The sequence below is a fragment of the Schistocerca cancellata genome, chromosome 2 (genome assembly GCF_023864275.1).
Source record: "Schistocerca cancellata isolate TAMUIC-IGC-003103 chromosome 2, iqSchCanc2.1, whole genome shotgun sequence".
Lineage (NCBI taxonomy): Eukaryota > Metazoa > Arthropoda > Insecta > Orthoptera > Acrididae > Schistocerca > Schistocerca cancellata.
In genome coordinates this window covers 995,880,611-995,900,709 of record NC_064627.1, presented here as the reverse complement: position 1 = coordinate 995,900,709, position 20,099 = coordinate 995,880,611, and positions in this window count along the sequence as shown.

Sequence of the window (20,099 nt, the reverse complement as noted above, 5' to 3'; positions counted from 1 at the left end):
CAACTGGAAAAAACTTTAAAATTTACGATTTCTTGCTTAAGCATGCAACTACCGTTAGTCACCGTGGAGGGCGTTACTGGCTACCCACGTGTTGTTGGCCGTTATTTAAGCTCATGCAGAGAGCCAACCATGCATAGTTACCAGCCGTGCACAGGCAGGGTGACGACTCCAGCGAACGACCAAATGGGTATAAAAATCTGTTTATTTATGTAACTTTGACTAATTGCTTGTAGATTACGTACATGATTATTTACTAATATTATAACTTTACAGCCTAAATTGCCCTGAAGATGATCGCGGGTTGAAACCGGTTGGCGGCAAAATAAATAATGCAATTGTGACAATTGATTATAAGCAAATTAACATAATTAAATACACTCCTGGAAATGGAAAAAAGAACACATTGACACCGGTGTGTCAACCCAACATGCTTGCTCCGGACACTGCGAGAGGGCTGTACAAGCAATGATCACACGCACGGCACAGCGGACACACCAGGAACCGCGGTGTTGGCCGTCGAATGGCGCTAGCTGCGCAGCATTTGTGCACCACCGCCGTCAGTGTCAGCCAGTTTGCCGTGGCATACGGAGCTCCATCGCAGTCTTTAACACTGGTAGCATGCCGCGACAGCGTGGACGTGAACCGTATATGCAGTTGACGGACTTTGAGCGAGGGCGTATAGTGGGCATGCGGGAGGCCGGGTGGACGTTCCGCCGAATTGCTCAACACGTGGGGCGTGAGGTCTCCACAGTACATCGATGTTGTCGCCAGTGGTCGGCGGAAGGTGCACGTGCCCGTCGACCTGGGACCGGACCGCAGCGACGCACGGATGCACGCCAAGACCGTAGGATCCTACGCAGTGCCGTAGGGGACCGCACCGCCACTTCCCAGCAAATTAGGGACACTGTTGCTCCTGGGATATCGGCGAGGACCATTCGCAACCGTCTCCATGAAGCTGGGCTACGGTCCCGCACACCGTCAGGCCGTCTTCCGCTCACGCCCCAACATCGTGCAGCCCGCCTCCAGTGGTGTCGCGACAGGCGTGAATGGAGGGACGAATGGAGACGTGTCGTCTTCAGCGATGAGAGTCGCTTCTGCCTTGGTGCCAATGATGGTCGTATGCGTGGTTGGCGCCGTGCAGGTGAGCGCCACAATCAGGACTGCATACGACCGAGGCACACACGGCCAACACCCGGCATCATGGTGTGGGGAGCGATCTCCTACACTGGCCGTACACCACTGGTGATCGTCGAGGGGACACTGAATAGTGCACGGTACATCCAAACCGTCATCGAACCCATCGTTCAACCATTCCTAGACCGGCAAGGGAACTTGCTGTTCCAACAGGACAATGCACGTCCGCATGTATCCCGTGCCACCCAACGTGCTCTAGAAGGTGTAAGTCAACTACCCTGGCCAGCAAGATCTCCGGATCTGTCCCCCATTGAACATGTTTGGGACTGGATGAAGCGTCGTCTCACGCGGTCTGCACGTCCAGCACGAACGCTGGTCCAACTGAGGCGCCAGGTGGAAATGGCATGGCGAGCCGTTCCACAGGACTACATCCAGCATCTCTACGATCGTCTCCATGGGAGAATAGCAGCCTGCATTGCTGCGAAAGGTGGATATACACTGTACTAGTGCCGACATTGTGCATGCTCTGTTGCCTGTGTCTATGTGCCTGTGGTTCTGTCAGTGTGATCATGTGATGTATCTGACCCCAGGAATGTGTCAATAAAGTTTCCCCTTCCTGGGACAATGAATTCACGGTGTTCATATTTCAATTTCCAGGAGTGTAATTAATAAATGCAGACACGCAGATCACGGTGTTATTGAATGTTTCACATTCTTTCCACAGTTGCTGTCCCACTATCCATTTGTTGGTGGAAGTACGAAAGGAAAGAATGGAAGTATTTGTGTTTTGCGAACGTCTGGAGAACGTTACCTGCCATCATTTGTAGTGTCAACAACGAAGAACGGAGAAGATAGTATCAAAGCATGGATTGTTCTTCGCGGTTAGTGTGTGTGTCCCTTAATGCACTTCAAAAAAGCAAAACGTCTAGGGATATGAATACATTTCGCCACATTATTTACTGCAAACGGTAGAGGAACTGTTCGGAGACAATGACTACATCTGCATAAAAATGCATCCTATCATAAGGTAGCGTCTATGACGCAATCGTTTGTGAAGACTAATATTCTTGAAATGGACTGGCCCACCCATAGTCCGATCTGAACCCAATTGAACACCTTTGTGATGAGTTAGAACGTCGAGTTCGACCAAGATCCCAACTAGCTTCCAACATCACTGTCTTCTCTGGTTTCGGCTATTGGAGAAGAATGGGCTGCCATTCCTTCTCAGGCATGCAGATTCGTCATTGAAAGTGTCCACAGCAGAGCTCAAGCTGTCATAAAAACGAAGGTGCACAGGCCCCCCTCCTCCCACTCACACTAATATCCACTAACAGTAGTCCGAATACTGCTGTTCGGAGGGTATAAGGTGTTTCAGAGGGTTAGTAGTAGTGATTCTAGTGTAACAATCTCAAATTTATTATCGTTCTTAAACCCAACCTTCGTAAACATTCTTACGTTGCACTAAATTTCACAATGACCTTAAGAGCTTCCTTTATTTCAAGTAGTTATTCTTGCGTAGTATTAAAATTCCTGTTGATGCCTTGGGCAGATGGAGGGAATATTTTGAAGAGTTTCTCAATGTAGGTGAAAATACGATCATTAATGTTTCAGATTTCGATGTACAATGGGATAGGAATGATGATGGAAATAGGATCACATTTGAGGAAGTGGAGAAAATGGTCAATAGATTGCAGTGCAATAAAGCGGATGGGGTGGATGAAATTAAGTCGGGGCTCATCAAATACAGTGGAATGTCAGGTCTTAAATGGCTACACAGGATAATTGAAATGGCGTGGGAGTCGGGACAGGTTCCATCAGACTCGATGAAAGCAGTAATCACACCAATCTTTAAACATGGAAACAGAAAAGATTGTAACAACTACAAGGGACAAATCGGATGAAACTCAGTGTGAGTTTAGGCCCCTTAGAGGTTTTCAGAGCTTACGGCAAATAATGGAAAAGTGTTACGAGTGGAACAGGGATGCTTTATAGATCTAGAAAAGGCATATGACCAGGTTCTACGAGATTATGGAATTGGAGGCAAACTTTTGCAAGCAATTAAAGGTCTTTACATAGATAGTCAAACAGCAGTTAGAGTTGACGGTAAATTGAGTTCATGGTTCAGAGTAGTTTCAGGGGTAAGACAAGGCTGCAACCTGTCTCCACTGTTGTTCATATTATTTATGGATCATATGTTGAAAACAATAGACTGCCTAGGTGAGATTAAGATATGTAAACACAAAATAAGCAGTCTCACATATGCGGATGATTCAATTGAAAGTTTGCAAAGTAATATTTCAGAGCTAGATCAGAAATGTAAGGACTATGGTATGAATATTAACATATCCAAAACGAAAGTAATGTCAGTGGGAAAGAGATATAAACGGATTGAGTGCCAAATAGGAGGAACAAAGTTAGAACAAGTGGACGGTTTCAAGTACTTAGGATGCATATTCTCACAGGATGGCAACATAGTGAAAGAACTGGAAGCGAGGTGTAGCAAAGCTAATGCAGTGAGCGCTCAGCTACGATCTACTCTCTTCTGCAAGAAGGAAGTCAGTACCAAGACTAAGTTATCTGTGCACCGTTCAATCTTTCGACCAACTTTGTTGTATGGGAGCGAAAGCTGGGTGGATTCAGGTTACCTTATCAATAAGGTTGAGGTTACGGATATGAAAGTAGATAGGATGATGGCAGGTACTAGTAGATGGGAACAATGGCAGGAGGGTGTACACAATAAGGAAATCAAAGAAAAACTGGGAATGAACTCTAGATGTAGCAGTCAGGGCGAACAGGCTTAGATGGTGGGGTCATGTTACACGCATGGGAGAAGCAGGGTTACGCAAGAGACTCATGGGCTCAGCAGTTGAGAGTGGGAGGAGTCGGGGCAGACCATGGAGAAGGTACCTGGATTCGGTTAAGAATGATTTTGAAGTAATAGGTTTAACATCAGAAGAGGCACCAATGTTAGCACTGAATAGGGGATCATGGACGAATTTTATAAGGGGGGTTATGCTCCAGACTGAATGCTGAAAGGCATAATCAGTCTTAAATGATGATGATGATGAGTATTAAAATAACTTAAAACCAACTTACAGTCAATAATACCTGACTAACGATTTAGCCAATGCACAGGTCCTCCAGCGTTCGAATTATAGCGAAAACAACTGCAGCTATCTTCTGAGAGTGATAGCCCAGCAGTTTGTACCGCAGAGCTCGTGTGAAGCATTTTGGAAGGTAGAACAGAGTTACTGTTGGATGTAAAGCTGGATAGCTTCGATAGTTAACTCTGTAAGATCACTGCTCTTGAAAAGGAATGTTCCGGTTTCGGTGCCTTGTATAGGACACAGTTTTTATCTGCCAGGGAATTTACAAAATAGCCCACACCCACTGCAAAAGACAACTACTCATTCTAAAATAAATTGGAAGAGAATAAGCGATTCAAAGTATGGACAGGGAGAGACTTCCAATATCTTAAAATAAGCTTCTGGGGTGAATGTTCCGAAAAGCAGAAGTACAAGGGCAGAAGGAAGAATAACATATCGACAGTGTAAGGCATGTAAGAACTCTATGGAAGAGAGTATATGGAAAGTGTAACTTGTCACAGTGGGACGTGTAAGCACTAGTAGAAAACACCATCTCATATAAATCTATGTAACGTCATAACACTACCGAATTATTAGGTAATTATACAAACCCATCTGATGTACGGTCTCACGCCGTTTATCTGAGATAATGCTGTCGAATTTTTCCTTTTGTAGAATGGAAATGATCCATGCCGAGTGAGAAACTTTTCAGCCAAATTGGAGGCTAGCTCCAGTTTTGCCTTACATCCTAGCGAATCTCCTGCCACATTGAACACAACCGTAGAATGGGAGCTATTTTTAATTCTATTCTGGGATGACGTATCCTAGACAAAAAATGAAAGACTAGTGTAGAATTGAAGACTTGCTCTAGGTGTGTACTGTAAATACAGCATGTTGATATCGCGTTCAGCGCTCTTGGGCTTGTTGGCCGATGCACATTCGTCGCCGTAACGTTAACCGCTAGGATTCATATAATTCGACAGAGAGATTTGCTAGGTAGGTGTACATTGATAGCTGAATGGCTCCACAACACAAAGAAAGACGAATATGGAAATTAAACTAATTATTGAATATACATTAGAAAACTTTCATAATTCTTCTAGAAGCTGTTACTAATTGATCCAATACTTGAATTCACATGTTTTGTCAGAACGTGATAAAGATTTATTTTCACTCCAAAGAACTTTGTTGCTTCCCTACTCCGTATTGAGCTTGTAAGTTTCGTACCGTGACAAACCACCACCCGAGCCAGAAAAGAGGCATGATTAGTACGCTCGTAACGAGAGCAGGACGAATATGCGAGCCGCAAAACCTCAAACGAGAAATGCAACACCTGGAAACTGTTCTGAGGAGCAATGGGTACTCCACAAAATATATTAGAAGTGTAACAGAGCCAAACACTCGGCGAAGTGAGGAACCAGAAAAAGATATGTCGGGTATGGCCTTTCTGCCACACATTCCCAAAGTGACGGACAGAATCGGCCGTATATTGCGCAAACATGGCGTAAAGACGATTTTCAAACCGACAAGGAAGATCAAAGAGTGTCTTAGATCGGCGAAGGAGAAAAGAGACCCACTTGCAAGGTCGGGAATATACCGTATACCATGCACATGCGGAAAAGTTTATGTCGGAATGACTGGACGATCAATTAACACCAGGATCAAAGAGCATAAGCGACATTGCAGGTTTGGGGCAGGTGGAGAAATCGGCCGTAGCAGAGCATGCACTGAATGAGCACGTAATAAAATTCGCCGACACGGATGTTCTGGCTGTAGGGAATCACTTGTTCAGAGAAGCTGTAGAAATACAAAAACACGCGAACAGTTTCAACAAGAATGAGGAAAGCCTTAATGTACACGGACCCTGGCTTCCCGTACTGCAGCGAACGACCGTCGCAGGTAGCAAGAGGAGAACCGCACCGGAAATGACCGCGGAGAAGCCCTCGGACGTTGGCGAGCCAAGTACATATAGTCTGCGGCCGCGAGCTCGGCTCCAGTTCACCACCGGCAATGGAGGGTGAAGCTTCGACAATACCAGCCACTCGTGCTGGCGAGACGTCAGAAAAATCATTAGATGAACGTCGGCCGAAGAACACGAGACGGAAGCCGATAAGCAGTTTGTCACACTTAAACGTTATTATTTATTTTAAGATTTTAAACATGGGTGAAACAGCAACTGTTGAAATTCTTCACGGTAAATGATGTCAGCCAAAACAGTTCGTGGGCGAAGTACCGGTTCTAAACTGTTTTCGCATTGACCCTGTGTCCATAATCATGTTGTACAACTGCAGATGATGTCTTAACTATTGACGACGCCTTTGGCACAATTGTTTTATTAATCTCCATTGCAGGATGTAATTTTAGAATTTTTACTTTTGATGAAGGTATATTTATATATATCGAAACCTTGGTCAAGAATTTTAATAAATATTTATCCTGCAACTGTTTTGGCTGTCATTTACCGTGAAGTTATTATCTATCGTTACGTCTATTGTTCGTCGTTCCAAAAGTGGAGATAATGTGTAATTTTCATTCTACTTAGTTTTTAAATAAGTCTTCAGTACAATTTCTATTCATAGTTTCTCCATATTGTTGCCGTGAGAGTGTAAAACATTTTGTACAAATTCCAGTAACATCGGAGAATATAAACGGTTCGGCCTCCATACTGACTCAAAAGGCGCTGTAGAAAATCAGATGACCGTTAAGGGATTCAGATACAAAATAACGACAAAAGACAAAATGAAGTAACGCTTTTATATCGGCAGCTCAAGCGGTCACAGTAATGCAGCCACAAAATTCGAGAATAGAAAAGTGAAGGAAGCTAACATCTTGACAAAAAAATTTGACCAAATAGCTACACGAAGGAATGCAAAATTGAGAACAATGTAGGCTTGTGTTAGAACATAAAATTATATTTAAAAAAATTCAGTAATGAATAAATCAGGTCGTACGGAAACCCTCGTCTCCGCGAATTACACGTTGATTGATTATTTATGAAAACATTATTCCCTAAACTTTCCAACCACTGATAAAAGTAACACTTAGTAGATTTATGTACATGGGGACACGAGGATAACTGGCTTGTGGTCATACGATTTACTGTGTAAATCGTCACCTACACGGTCCCACAAATGTGATTCTAAAATGTCTCAGGTAAGGTTTTTGACATGACACTGTGGAAGGTAAACTGTGAATGCCGTGCCACTGACAGATGATTACGGCTGGATTAAGTTGTGGCTGTGGTGGTAGTAGTCCAATGGAACATCTCCCCATGCGGCAGAATGTTGGTTGCACTGGATGGACACATAGATACCACCCCTTGGTAGTAGAGGGTTTCAGCTCGCAGCTAGCACCTAACAATGGCTGGCAAATGCTTCCAGCGTCCGTTGCCAGTGAGCCATTCTGCAAACTGTGATGTGTGATAAGTGGCCAGTTTCATTAGAATGCAGTAAATGACATACAGTACCAGTAATGATAAGAAATAGATTCGAATCAAACATAAAATACATGTTTCAACTCATATCAGTGCATTTCATTTTATAAACCCCAGGATGATTGTTTCTGCTCACGTGGGGTTCATGGAACTTGTTTAATGTCATGCCAAAAGTTATTTCATCTTTTAGTCAAGTACAACGCACACTATCCTTCATTATGTGTACACACACACACACACACACACACACACACACACACACACACACACACACACACATATATATATATATATATATATATATATATATATATATATATGTGTGTGTGTATGTGTGTGTGTGTGTGTGTGTGTGTGTGTGTGTGTGTAAACCACACGGAAGGAGAATGTTCCTAAGTTTCAGAGCTACATGTAACGCATAAAAGGAAAAAAGGTCCATAACCACATGGGTTACAACTAATGTGACCGAAATAAGAGAAGATGGTCCCAGGAACATACAAGGAAAGTGACAGTATAAAGACATGACCATGAAGGGCACGTAAGAAACCATTCATTATATAGCAGTTATTGAAGACAACTACTCTGAAAAGAAAAGTAAATCACACACTTATGAAAAGGACCAACAATTGGCATTCAAAAGGCAGCTCTACTAAGGGAGCTACATTATTACATCATTATCAGACATATCACATAGTGGCATTCACTTTACTACTGAAGAAAAAAAAAACAATTATACACACAGACTGAAATGATCGTTCGTCAGATCGTATGTATACGATGGGGAGAGGGGAAATGAAAACTATTCAGATCCTGGAAGATCTCACTCTCCACTTGGTTCATCTCATGCATCCTTTGTACCATTGACAATTACCCAAAAATCGCACTTTCAAGAAAAACGAAGCTTAAAGAATCTCATCCTTTGTTTCCGCAGTTCGTACATCATTTTCAAAATAGTGACTACTACCAAACTAAAGCTTAGGACGTAAAATTGTCTTTATACTTTTGTTTAAATAATCAATTTGTTCACTTTCAGGTTGTCTCCCAGTAAATTATGATACCTCACAACGATTCATTATTGATGGAAGAGGCACACACACACATGTCTGGCAGATCAAGAGGTAGCACCATCCAGACAATAGAATAAACAAACATTCATAACTGAAAACTGCAAATAAAAATCTTTCACACATTTGAAATCATGCCTACCCATCCTTCTCACCATATAGAGAACCTTTCTATATAGTACATTATCTCACTACATGAATCAATACTCAAATAACTCCCATAATATTAAACTAAAAATACTCACTAGAAACACACATGGAAGTAACATTACATTTTCTTCAAACCAGAGGTGACACTTAAACAAAAACTTCTGAGAACTTATAAAATTTCTCCTCATTAATGAACAAAACAAATGTAAGAAAATGAACAACAGCACATGGTAATGACACTCCCATTCAGAAAATCATGTTTAGGACTACTTCACACATTATCATTAATCATCTCAACTGAAGAATCACTATGCCCTCCTCATTATCCATAAAGTTCAAGGATACTTAAGTCCTCACATTATATCGCCACTTAAATACAGAAACCTACCTTCAATGCTTCCTCACCACTACAAAAATTACTTAACACATGAAAAATACATTCAGAAGAGAACACCCAAAAATATATTCAAACGAAAATTCACTTAAATGATATAGAAGTGTCTAATTAGGTCATGATTGTGAGAGAGATTTTTCTTTTTTTCAGATGGCTGACTGCGTTTCAGGGTATTGAAGGTAAGGGATAGCGTCTTCTGTTTTATGTCTTAGGTAATTGCTTTTCAATATTCCTATTCCTATCGCCAAATAATTCTTAATGTTGATAACCTTTTTCGATTTCTATAAATTGGAAACCATAAGTCATAGAGTAAAATTTTCACCCTTTGTACACTGAAAGTGCCATGAAGATACCTAATCGAGTTTTTCAATTTAGCTGTGTCGGTTCCCGAAGTAGATTACTACTGATTCCTATATCACCATTCTATGGTAGCAGCCACAAGTGCAAAAAAACAGACAAGAAACAATTAATGATAATTTTTGCACAGGTTTCTTTACGATTTGTCACCTTCCCGTTAACTGCCACTATAGTTTGACTTAGCTGTGGAAGTCGTGGTCTCGCTTCTAACTTTTATTATATCGTGCACAATCTGATGAAAAGTATATGGGTACGCCTATGTAATGTGGATGTCACCATAGGCTGAACGAACAGTGTAAATGGAAACAGGAAGTATTGTGTTGTCAGTAGAGCAGAAATAGCAGCAGAACGTGCCAATCAAATGAGCACGGTGACTTCGACTCTTGACCATATTGGGATGTCACCTCTCTAAGAAATGCATTGTGACCATTCAATCTTTCTAAAGGTGCCCATGCCAAATGTTGGTGATCAGATTCTGAAGTGAAATAGCGAAGGAACAACCATATCTAAGCCAAAACCACTCGGATCGCATATGCTGACGGAGAGGGACTGTTAAGCGTTGCAGAGAGTGGCTGTAAATATTGCGTAGTATCAACAGAATCACTCGTGAGTTTCAAAGCGTTACCAGAAAGCAGGAAGGAATAGATAACATTTCAACAGAAGTTCTAAAATCTTTGGGGGAAGTGGCAACAAAATACTATTCACGTTGGTGTGTAGAATGTATGAGGCTGGCAATATACAATATGACTATTGCAAGAGCTGAAAAGAGAGAAAATTCTCGCGCAATCAGCTTCACGGCTCATGCACACGAGTTAGTGTCATCAATAATATACAACAGAATGGAAAGGATCATTGAGGATGTGTCCTATGACAATCCAAAGCTTATTTGGGAAAGATAAGGACACCAGAGAGGCAATCCGGCTTTGCGACTGGCAATCAAAGCAAGACTAAAGGAAAATCAAGGCACGTTCATAGTATTTGTCCAACTGGAAAATTATGTTAACAATGTAAAATGGCGTAATAAATTCGAAGTTCTGTGAAAGCTAGGGGTAACATATAGGGAAAGACAGGTAATATACAATATGTAGAAGAATCAAGAGGGAATAATAAGACTGCTTGTGCTAAAAGGGCGTAAGGCAGCGATGTAGACTTTGAGCCCTACTGTTCAATCCCTACATGGAAGAAGCAATGACGGTAATATAAGAGAGGTTCAAGAGTGGTATTGAAATTCGAGCTGAAAGGGTTTCACTGATAAGATTCGCTGATGACAATGCTACCCTTAGTAAAAGTGAAGAAGAATTATGGTATCTTATGAATGGAAAGACGGTCTAATAAATACTAAATATGGACTGAGAGCAAATCGAAGAAAGATGAAAGTAATGAGAAGTAGCAGAAATGAGAACAGTGAGAAGATAAACATCCCTATTGGTGAACACGATATAGAAGGAAATTTCTACATAGGTGCAAAAGGACATAAACAGCGGAATTCTGCTGGAAAAAAGGGCATTCCGGAGAAGTCTACTAGTTTAAAACATAGACCTTAATTTCAAGAAGACATTTCAGAAAATGTGCGTTTGGAGCACAGCATTATATGGTAGTGAAACATGAATTGTAGGAATATCGGAAGACACTCGAAGCATTATACGTAGATGTGGTGATACATAAGAATGTTGGAAATTAGATGGACTGATAAGGTACGGAGTTAGGAGGTGCTCGGCAGAATCAGCGAGGAAAGGAATACATGGGAAATATTGACAAGAACGGGAGACAGTATGGTAGAACATCAGGAGATATCTTCCATCGTACTGGAGAGAGCTGAAGAAGGTAAATTTTAGAGGAAGACAAAGATTGGGGTAAATCCAGCAAATACTTGAGGGTGTGGGTTGCAAGTTCTACTCTGAGAGGTCGGCACAGCAGAGGAATTCGTGGCAGGACTTGTCAAACCAGTCGAAAGAAAGATAACTCAAAAAAATCCGTAATATCGGTTTGCTGTAGAATTTAGAACGTACTAGTAACAGGTCAATGGGCATACAAACAGGAATTCATTGACATCAGCATTAGCGTTTACTTGTCTGTGGTGTCATATGAGTGCTGAGAAATTGCGAATGTTATTATTTGCAGACAGTAGCAGCTGCGTTTCTTTATCTCTAAATCCATTGGCTCAAATGGCTCTGAGCACTATGGGACTTAACATCTGTCGTCGTCAGTCCCCTAGAACTTAGAACTTCTTAAACCTAACTAACCTAAGGACATCACACACATCCATGTCCGAGGCAGGATTCGAACCTGCGACCGTAGCGGTCACGCGGTTCGAGACTGAAGCGCCTAGATCCGCACGGCCACAATGGCCGGGCAAATCTATTCTAGGAATCATGACATCCGTTACTTAATTAGAAACATTAAAGACTAGCTTGCCAATTACGTTGAAAAATTTCATTTGATGCTATAAAACATCTGCCATGGAAACCTTGAATGAGTACACAGCTTAACTGTCTGTAAATGTTTATAAACCAAGATTTACTTAAAAAATTTAAATAATGAATAAGGAAATCACATAGGCTGAAAATGAGTTTTCCCGTAAATGCGTTCTCACAAAGCCTGAAAAGGGATATAAAAGCATGTTTGTTTCACAGCCCAGTTGCTCCTGTCACCAGCAGATGGCTACACTGCTGAAAACGTGGTTTCCTGTCACCTGCAGATGGCTGCACTTCAGAGAACGAACTATGTTCGATCTTTGTACTATGATTTCTTTGAGTTATTTACTGCCACTAGTAGATGGCTGCACTGTAGAAATTTCGCTAATTCCTTATTTGCTGTTTTGGAGCATGGCTCCACTGTTAAAAATAAAAGAGGGTTGAAAATTTTTTCCACATCATTTGCAGATGTTTAAACATTCTAGAATAGCTGCCAAATACATAGACACCGCAAAACGTTCGATATTAACACCTCCGCCCCCACCCGCTTTTACAAGGCCCTCCAAATCCTAGAACGCCATGCGCTCCGCCTTGCCTTCCGTATCCGCCTTCCTTCCCCCATACGGCTCCTGTATGAACTGATCCCCTTCCCCCAACTCCTCCTGTTCCTCCAACATCTCCGCATCCTTTACATTGTCCGCAGGCTTGATCCCCCCCCACCCTCTGGTTTCCTCCTTCCTCTCCACCCCACGCCCATTGCCACGCCTCTATCGCTGTATCCCTCCCTCTCTCCACCACCACACCCTCCATCTCCTTCATCAGGGCAATTTCCAACGCCTCCCCCTCCCAGATGACGAACTTCGCCGTGACATCTACCCTTCCTTCCAACTATATCCTGGCCTTGTTTCCCCCCCCCCCACCCTAGGGCTCCCATTTTTTCCTCTTCCCTCCTTCTCCCAGAGCGGATTTTCCTCCTTCCCCCCCCCCTTCCCTCTGAGAGCCAGCACCCCATACTTGCCTCTTTCCTTCCCACGTCCCTCCCTACCTGGCCCTCTTCAGCGCGCCCCCCGCTCATCTCCCCCATCTCTTCCCTCCCTCCCTTCTTCCAGTTTCCCTCATCTCCTTGCGCCTGGCAGATCGTCTGTCTTGATCATCATCAGTGTGCCACATCAGTGTTGTGTTTAGTGCTGTTTCTCCTGTGTGTCAAGAGGTGTGATTTTAATTGTGTACTGCCTTGAGGTTCGCCATCAGTGTTTGTTATGTGCTACACCACCCGTCGATACCTTTCATGCTCCAGTCGTACTGTGCCTTGTGTTCTTTTAAATGTCGCAGTGTGTGGCTTTTTGTGTGTGCTACTTTTAAACAGTTTTAACAGTTTTTATCTCCATTTTACGGTCACCCCGTTTTTTGTCTATTGCCTTCCATGATGATCCCCCTTTTTTATGTCTATGTTCACCATATTCTCTCCTTTGTATATTTTTCAATGTCTTCTATTGTTTGTTCTATGTCTTTCGGCTGAAGAGCAGCGCATATGCTGCTGCCAGCCCGCCCCGATGGGGAATTGAAATACAATAAAAAAAAAAAAGATATTAACACCAACTATCCAGAACCTAGTTGAGGTTGATACATAAAAGAAACGCTCAATGAAACAAATCAATTAATGTGATATCACAATATTGCAAAAATACGTCTGCAAAGTAAAATAAAAGCTCAAGTTAATGCCCACATACACACATGCTCAGCAAATTAGTTTCAAAAGTACGAAGGTATATTGTCCAGTACTAGCTTCCCATCTTACCATGCATCATAAATGTTGACATATTAGTAGTTAGGCCGAACAAATCGATGTAGTGAAACTAACCTTACCAGGCTTCTTACTGAAGAAAAATACGTTTTAGCTGAAACACTGCACTAAGCAGTGGCCGGCCGCTGTGGTCGAGCGGTACTAGGTGCTTCAGTCTGGAACCGCGCGACCGCTACGGTCGCAGGTTCTAATCCTGCATCGGGCATTGATGTGTGTGATGTCCTTAGGTTAGTTAGGTTTAAGTGGTTCTAAGTTCTAGGGGACTGACGACCTCAGATGCCAAGTCCAAAAGTGCTCAGAGCCATTTGAACCATTTTTTACACTAAGCAGTCAAGCATGCTAGCAAAGAGAGAGATCTGAGAGTAACTAATTAGGTCTTCTCTTGATGTGGCTCTCTGGAGCTCGGTCTTCTTGCGAACGTATATTCTCGTGACCTCCACTACCAGCAGTCATGTAGAGAAGCTACATTCTTGTCAAGTCCCGATACAATATCGCAGAAGGAACGTCCAGCTGTCTATGGCTCTATTACACTATCTCGTTCAAACTCAGAGAGGTGTTGATAATGGCAGCTTTGTCACCCTAAAAGCATTCTTAATCAGCTTTAACTCATCATGTCCAGCATCAAAAGTAACTAATACTCACAGCCGTTAAAGTGTGTATTTACTCGTATGTATTCCAGAAACTTCGTTACTCTATATTAATAACTTTATGGTGCTGCAATTTTTCCCCCATCACTGTATAAAATATGCTGTTGACTGCCAATTATTCCTATTATTAAAACGATTCATACATACCTAAAACTGTGTACGATTAAAATAACCGCAGATTACTGTCATAGATATGGTGACAAGGTTCTCTTCAAGATTTTCCACAAATACGATGTCACAATATTATGGCACAATATTCTAAAATGCTTTGGAAAATGTAAAGTTTACGTCGCAATAGAATCGGTATACGTAAAGTGGTTATTTAGTCTGTGCAGTTGCATTTTGGGAAATTACCTGTCGTGAAAATAATAAAATAATCTTCACTCAGCTACACCACCACCATCAGTCACACGCACAAACCGACTGCAATATATCTGTTAACCTGCTGAAATAAAGGAACAGTTTATAAATACCCGATGTCTCGAAAACAAATAAAACCACTTACCGTTCAGTGCGAAACGTCTCTCACAATGTAAGCTCACTAAAGCTATAAGAAATAAATATTTCTGCAAGTAAACTGTCTGTATAAATGTATAATTGCGAAAACGAAAAATTGGCGTAATACAAGCAAGAATGCTACGAAAATTCGACATCGCACACTTGCAAGCACAATGAGGCTAACGCCTAATGCAAGATAGTGTATGACTAACCTCTATTATTAAATGCTAAACAAATATCGCACTGCGTCATTATAGATTATAGATATCAAAACAGTCTTGCACATGGTCCATTCTGTAGTGGTCTTTTGCCTTGTAATATCATGTCCTTTTGCAAATCCTATTGCCTCATTGTAGCGTAGTTTGGTGAGGCAGAATAGTATATGAAGCCCAAACACACTGTGTGTAAAGTAGTGATGTTGTAGCATTTCCACAGTATATTGGCAGTGATTAATAATGTAATGGATTTATTTAATGGTATATTCTGCGATTTGTCTATGACAGGGTGCCAAATCGCGATGGACAGATTGTGCAGCTGATGGTTTTGTGGAGAAATATGTTTCCCCCTGTACTGATATAGCATTCCTGTGCCACATCTTTGGAAGGGATTGCAGTTCCTTATGGCTATAAGCAGGTGAAATATTGTTAATGTTCTATCTATATACTAGTAGACCAACAGCAGAAACGCTGTCAAACGCCACGCAGCGATTGCTTTGAAAATTATTCGTTAATTGACAATACATGGGAGTAACTGGTAGTAAGTAGTGGCACTCCTATTCAGCACTCTACCCTTTCAAGTCACAAGACGGTATTGGCTGAACCATGGTAGCCAAAGCGGCTTCAAACAGAATGCTATCAGAGGTGACAGAGTCACAGGATATGAGTGTAGAAGTATTTGAATAAATTAATTGGAACCTACTACAGTTGAGTGACTTTTAATTGCCGATTAACTAGAGCATCATCATTGACCATTTATCATTCTGTCCTCACTCATTCATGATCTGTCATCCTTTCCCCACATGCCGTAAACGTTATGGCTCTAGCTGGAAGGTGAAGCTGCGGTATTGTTAGGGATCAACAATAAACTGATCCTACTGAAACTGGGCTGCTAAACCACGTCGTTCTATGTACAATACCTCATATAACTTGCATGGATAGATGTTGTATCTACTTCTTTCTCCCTCACATTCTTCGTCAGTTTCTTTACTAAGTAAGGATGAAATGAAAAGAGGGCAATGATTTTTACCAGACGATCCTGTGAAAGGTTTAGTATTTGGATATTGGGTTTCGGATTTAGTGATTGTAATAAAATTTAGCATGAAAGCGAAGATCAGATGTAAAGAAGCATCTTAATTATGCAATGGCACAAGCGTGCAGGACTGGATGGAAGACCTGAGACCTTATTGAGAAAATATTAGCAACTGTGCCATTGCCTGTTTAACAAAGGGATGCTGTGTCGATCTTAGGTGAAACTGAAATAATGACTGAACCTGACCATGAATTCCACGAACTAAACTTTCGAGAAGACGAGGTTGTTAGGTAATTTTGGCTGTGCTATTTGGTAGCTCAGTGTCGTTTAAACCGTTAGTGAGAGAGCAATTCGAATTCCTGCTGCTAATAAGCCGAGTACACCCTTTGTTTGTTGTATTTTTTTCTTACAAGCTTCAAACGGGAGCGATTTCAGTAATGGATAGGAACTGTGATTGCTGTGTACAGATGCGAGTTGAGTTGGCGACCCTTTGCTCACAGCTCCAGGCTGCTTTGGCTTCCACCACACAGCTTGAGGCTGCTGCCAAGGGGCATCACTGTGTCGGGTTGGACATGGGGATGCGAGAGATATCGAACACGTCCCACGGGTCCCCATTTGCTCCACTCCTGTGGCTGTCATGGGTACTGCCCGCACTGTGGTTGATCCCTCACCTGTGGTCGAGTGGGACATCATTCCAAAGTCTGGCAGTCAGCAAAAGAATTTTTGAGGGACCAATCGTAGGGCCTGCACGGTTCGTTTCACGAACAGGTTTCGGGCGTTTTCTGTGGCTGACGATGTCTCTGGCCCAGATATAGTCGTCCACCTTGTTCCAGAGGAAGCTTCTCGGGTGAGTTTGCTGGAAGTTTGGAGCTCCAATGCTAGGGGCGTAACTGGGCCCCTTAGGAACATGGCTGCCAAGGAGAGGAAGGAAGCAAGTGTGCACTTCGTGTGCATACCGGGGGGAGTCGTTCCCAATGTGGAAAAGCTGCTTCCGGATGCCAGGAAGAGTGCAGGGTGCAGCCAACTGCAGGTGGTGGCTGATGTCAGTACCAATGACGTATGTCGCTGTGGATCACAGGAGATTCTCTGGTTTCGGATGGCTAGCGGAAATGGTAGAAACTCTCAGCCTTGTGAGATTAAAGCGGAGCTCACCATCTGGAGCACCGTCGACAGAACCGACTGTGGTTCTTTGGAGCAGAGCCGAGTGGAGGGTCTGAATCAGAGGCTCAGGTGGTTCTGTGACCGTGTGGGATGCAGATTTCTTGACTTGCGCCATCGGGTGGTGGGTTTCCGGACTCCGCTTCATAAGGCAGTAGTCCACTATACACAGGAAGCGGCTACACTGGAAGAAGGGGTTGTGTGGAAGGGACTGGGCGGTTTTTTGGATTAGAGGGCCTCAGATAACCACAGAAAGGGCGTACGTCTAAAAGGGGGCAGGTAAACCACAGTAAGGTAGTTGTGGAAACGATCAGTATGGTAGTTGTAAATTGTCGTAGCTGTGTTGGGAAAGAAGCAGAGCTCCAAGCCATAACAGAAATCACTGAAGCACAAACACTGAAGTTCAAACAGTTATAGGTACAGAAAGTTGGCTACAGCCGGAAATAAACTCAGCAGAAATTTTTTCTAACGATCTAACAAGGTTCAGAAAGGATAGATTAAATATAATTGGTGGTGGAGTATTTACTGCTGTCAGAAGTAAGTTGGCCTGTAGTGAAATTGAAATAGGTAGTTCCTACGAAATAGTGTGGGTAGAGGTTATGCTTGACAATCGGACTAAACTATTACTTGGGTCGATTTACCGACCCCTCGACTCAGGAGGTAGTATAGTTGCTCAACAGTTCAAAGAAAACTTGAGTCTCATTTCAAATAGGTACCCCACTCATACAATTATAGCCGGTGGTGACTTTAACCTACCGTTTATATGCTGGAACAACTTACTTTTAAAGCCGGCGGCAGGCATAAAACATCATCCGAAATAGTACTGCATGCTTTCTCAAAAAATTATTTTGAACAATTAGTTCACGAGGGCATGAACTAATTGATCAAAATAATTATTTGAGAAAAGTGGTTGCGAAAGCATTATGAACCACTTATCACTGCATAATCCTGGACAAATAGTGAATATCTTGACGATTAGAGGGATTGGTGACCACAAGGCCGTAGCTGCTAGGCTGAATGCCGTAACTCCTACAACCATAGAAAAAGAAATGCGAAGTATATCTGTTCAGAAAGGCTGATGAAAATGCTCTTAACATCTTTTTAAGAGACAGTCTCCACTCCTTCCGGTCTGATCACTTAATCTTAGAAAAGTTGTGGAATGATTTCAAAGAGATAGTATTGAAAGCAATTGAGAGATATATACCACATAAATTAATAAGGGATGTTACTGATCCCCCATGGTACACAAAACGGGTCAGACCGCTGTTGCAGAAGCAGCGAAAAAAGCAAGCCACATTTAAAAGTACGCAAAATCCCCAAGACTGTCAAAGATTTGCAGAAGTTCGAAATATAGCGCGTACTTCAATGCGAGATGCTTTCAGTAATTTCCACAACGAAACTCTGCCTCGAAATCTGGGAGAAAACCCAAAGAGATTCTAGTCATACATAAAGCACACCAATGGTAAGACGCAATCAATATCTGCACTGCGCAATAAAAACGGTGAAGTCACTGATGACAGTGCCCCTAAAGCAGAGTTATTAAACTCCTTCACCAAAGAACACGAAGTAAATATTCCTGAATTAAATCAAGAACAACTGCCAAGATGAGAAACATAGAAACAGATATCCTCGGTGTTGCAAAGCAGCTTAAATCACTTAATAAAAGCAAGGCTTCCCGTCCAGATTGCTGATATAATAGCTCCATATTTAGCAATTATATACAACAGCTCGCTCACAGAGAGATGTACCTAAAGACTGGAAAATTGCTCAGGTCACACCAATACACAAAAAGGGAAGTAGGAGTAATCCGTTGAATTACAGGCGCATATCACTAACGTTGATTTGCAGTAGGGTTTCTGAACATATACTGTATTCGAACATTATGAAGTACCTCGAAGAAATCGATTTATTGAGACGTAGTCAGCACGGATACAGAAAACATCGTTCTTGGGAAACACATCTAGCTCTTTATACTCATGAAGTAATAAGTGCTATCGACAGGGGATGTCAAATTGATTCCATATATTTTGGATTTCGAGAAGGCTTCCGACATCGTTCCTTACAAGCGTCCTCTAACCAAACTGCCTGCCTACGGAGTATCGCCTCCGATGTGGGACTGGATTCGTGACTTCCTGTCAGAAAGGTCACAGTTCGTAGTAATAAACGGAAAGTCATCGAGTAAAACAGAAACAGAGACATGGGCCCTCTGTTGTTTCTGATATAGCGGATGATCAAAAAGTCAGTATAAATTTGAAAACTGAATAAATCACGTAATAATGTAGATAGAGAGGTAGAAATTGACACACATGCTTGGAATGACATGGGGTTTCATTAGAAGCAAAAAAACAAAAAATTCACAAAATGTTCGGCAGATGACGCTTCATCTGATCAGAATAGCAATAATTAGCATAACAAAGTAAGACAAAGCCAAGATGATGTTCTTTACAGGAAATGGTCAATATGTCCCCCATCATTCCTCAACAATAGCTGTAGTTGAGGAATAATGTTGTGAACAGCACTGTAAAGCATGTCCGGAGTTATGGTGAGGCATTGGCGTCGGATGTTGTCTTTCAGCATCACTAGAGATATCGGTCGATCACAGTACACTTGCGACTTCAAGTAACCCCAAAGTCAATAATCGCACAGACTGAGGTCTGGGGACGTGGGAGGCCAAGCATGACGAAAGTGGCGGCTGAGCACACGATCACCACC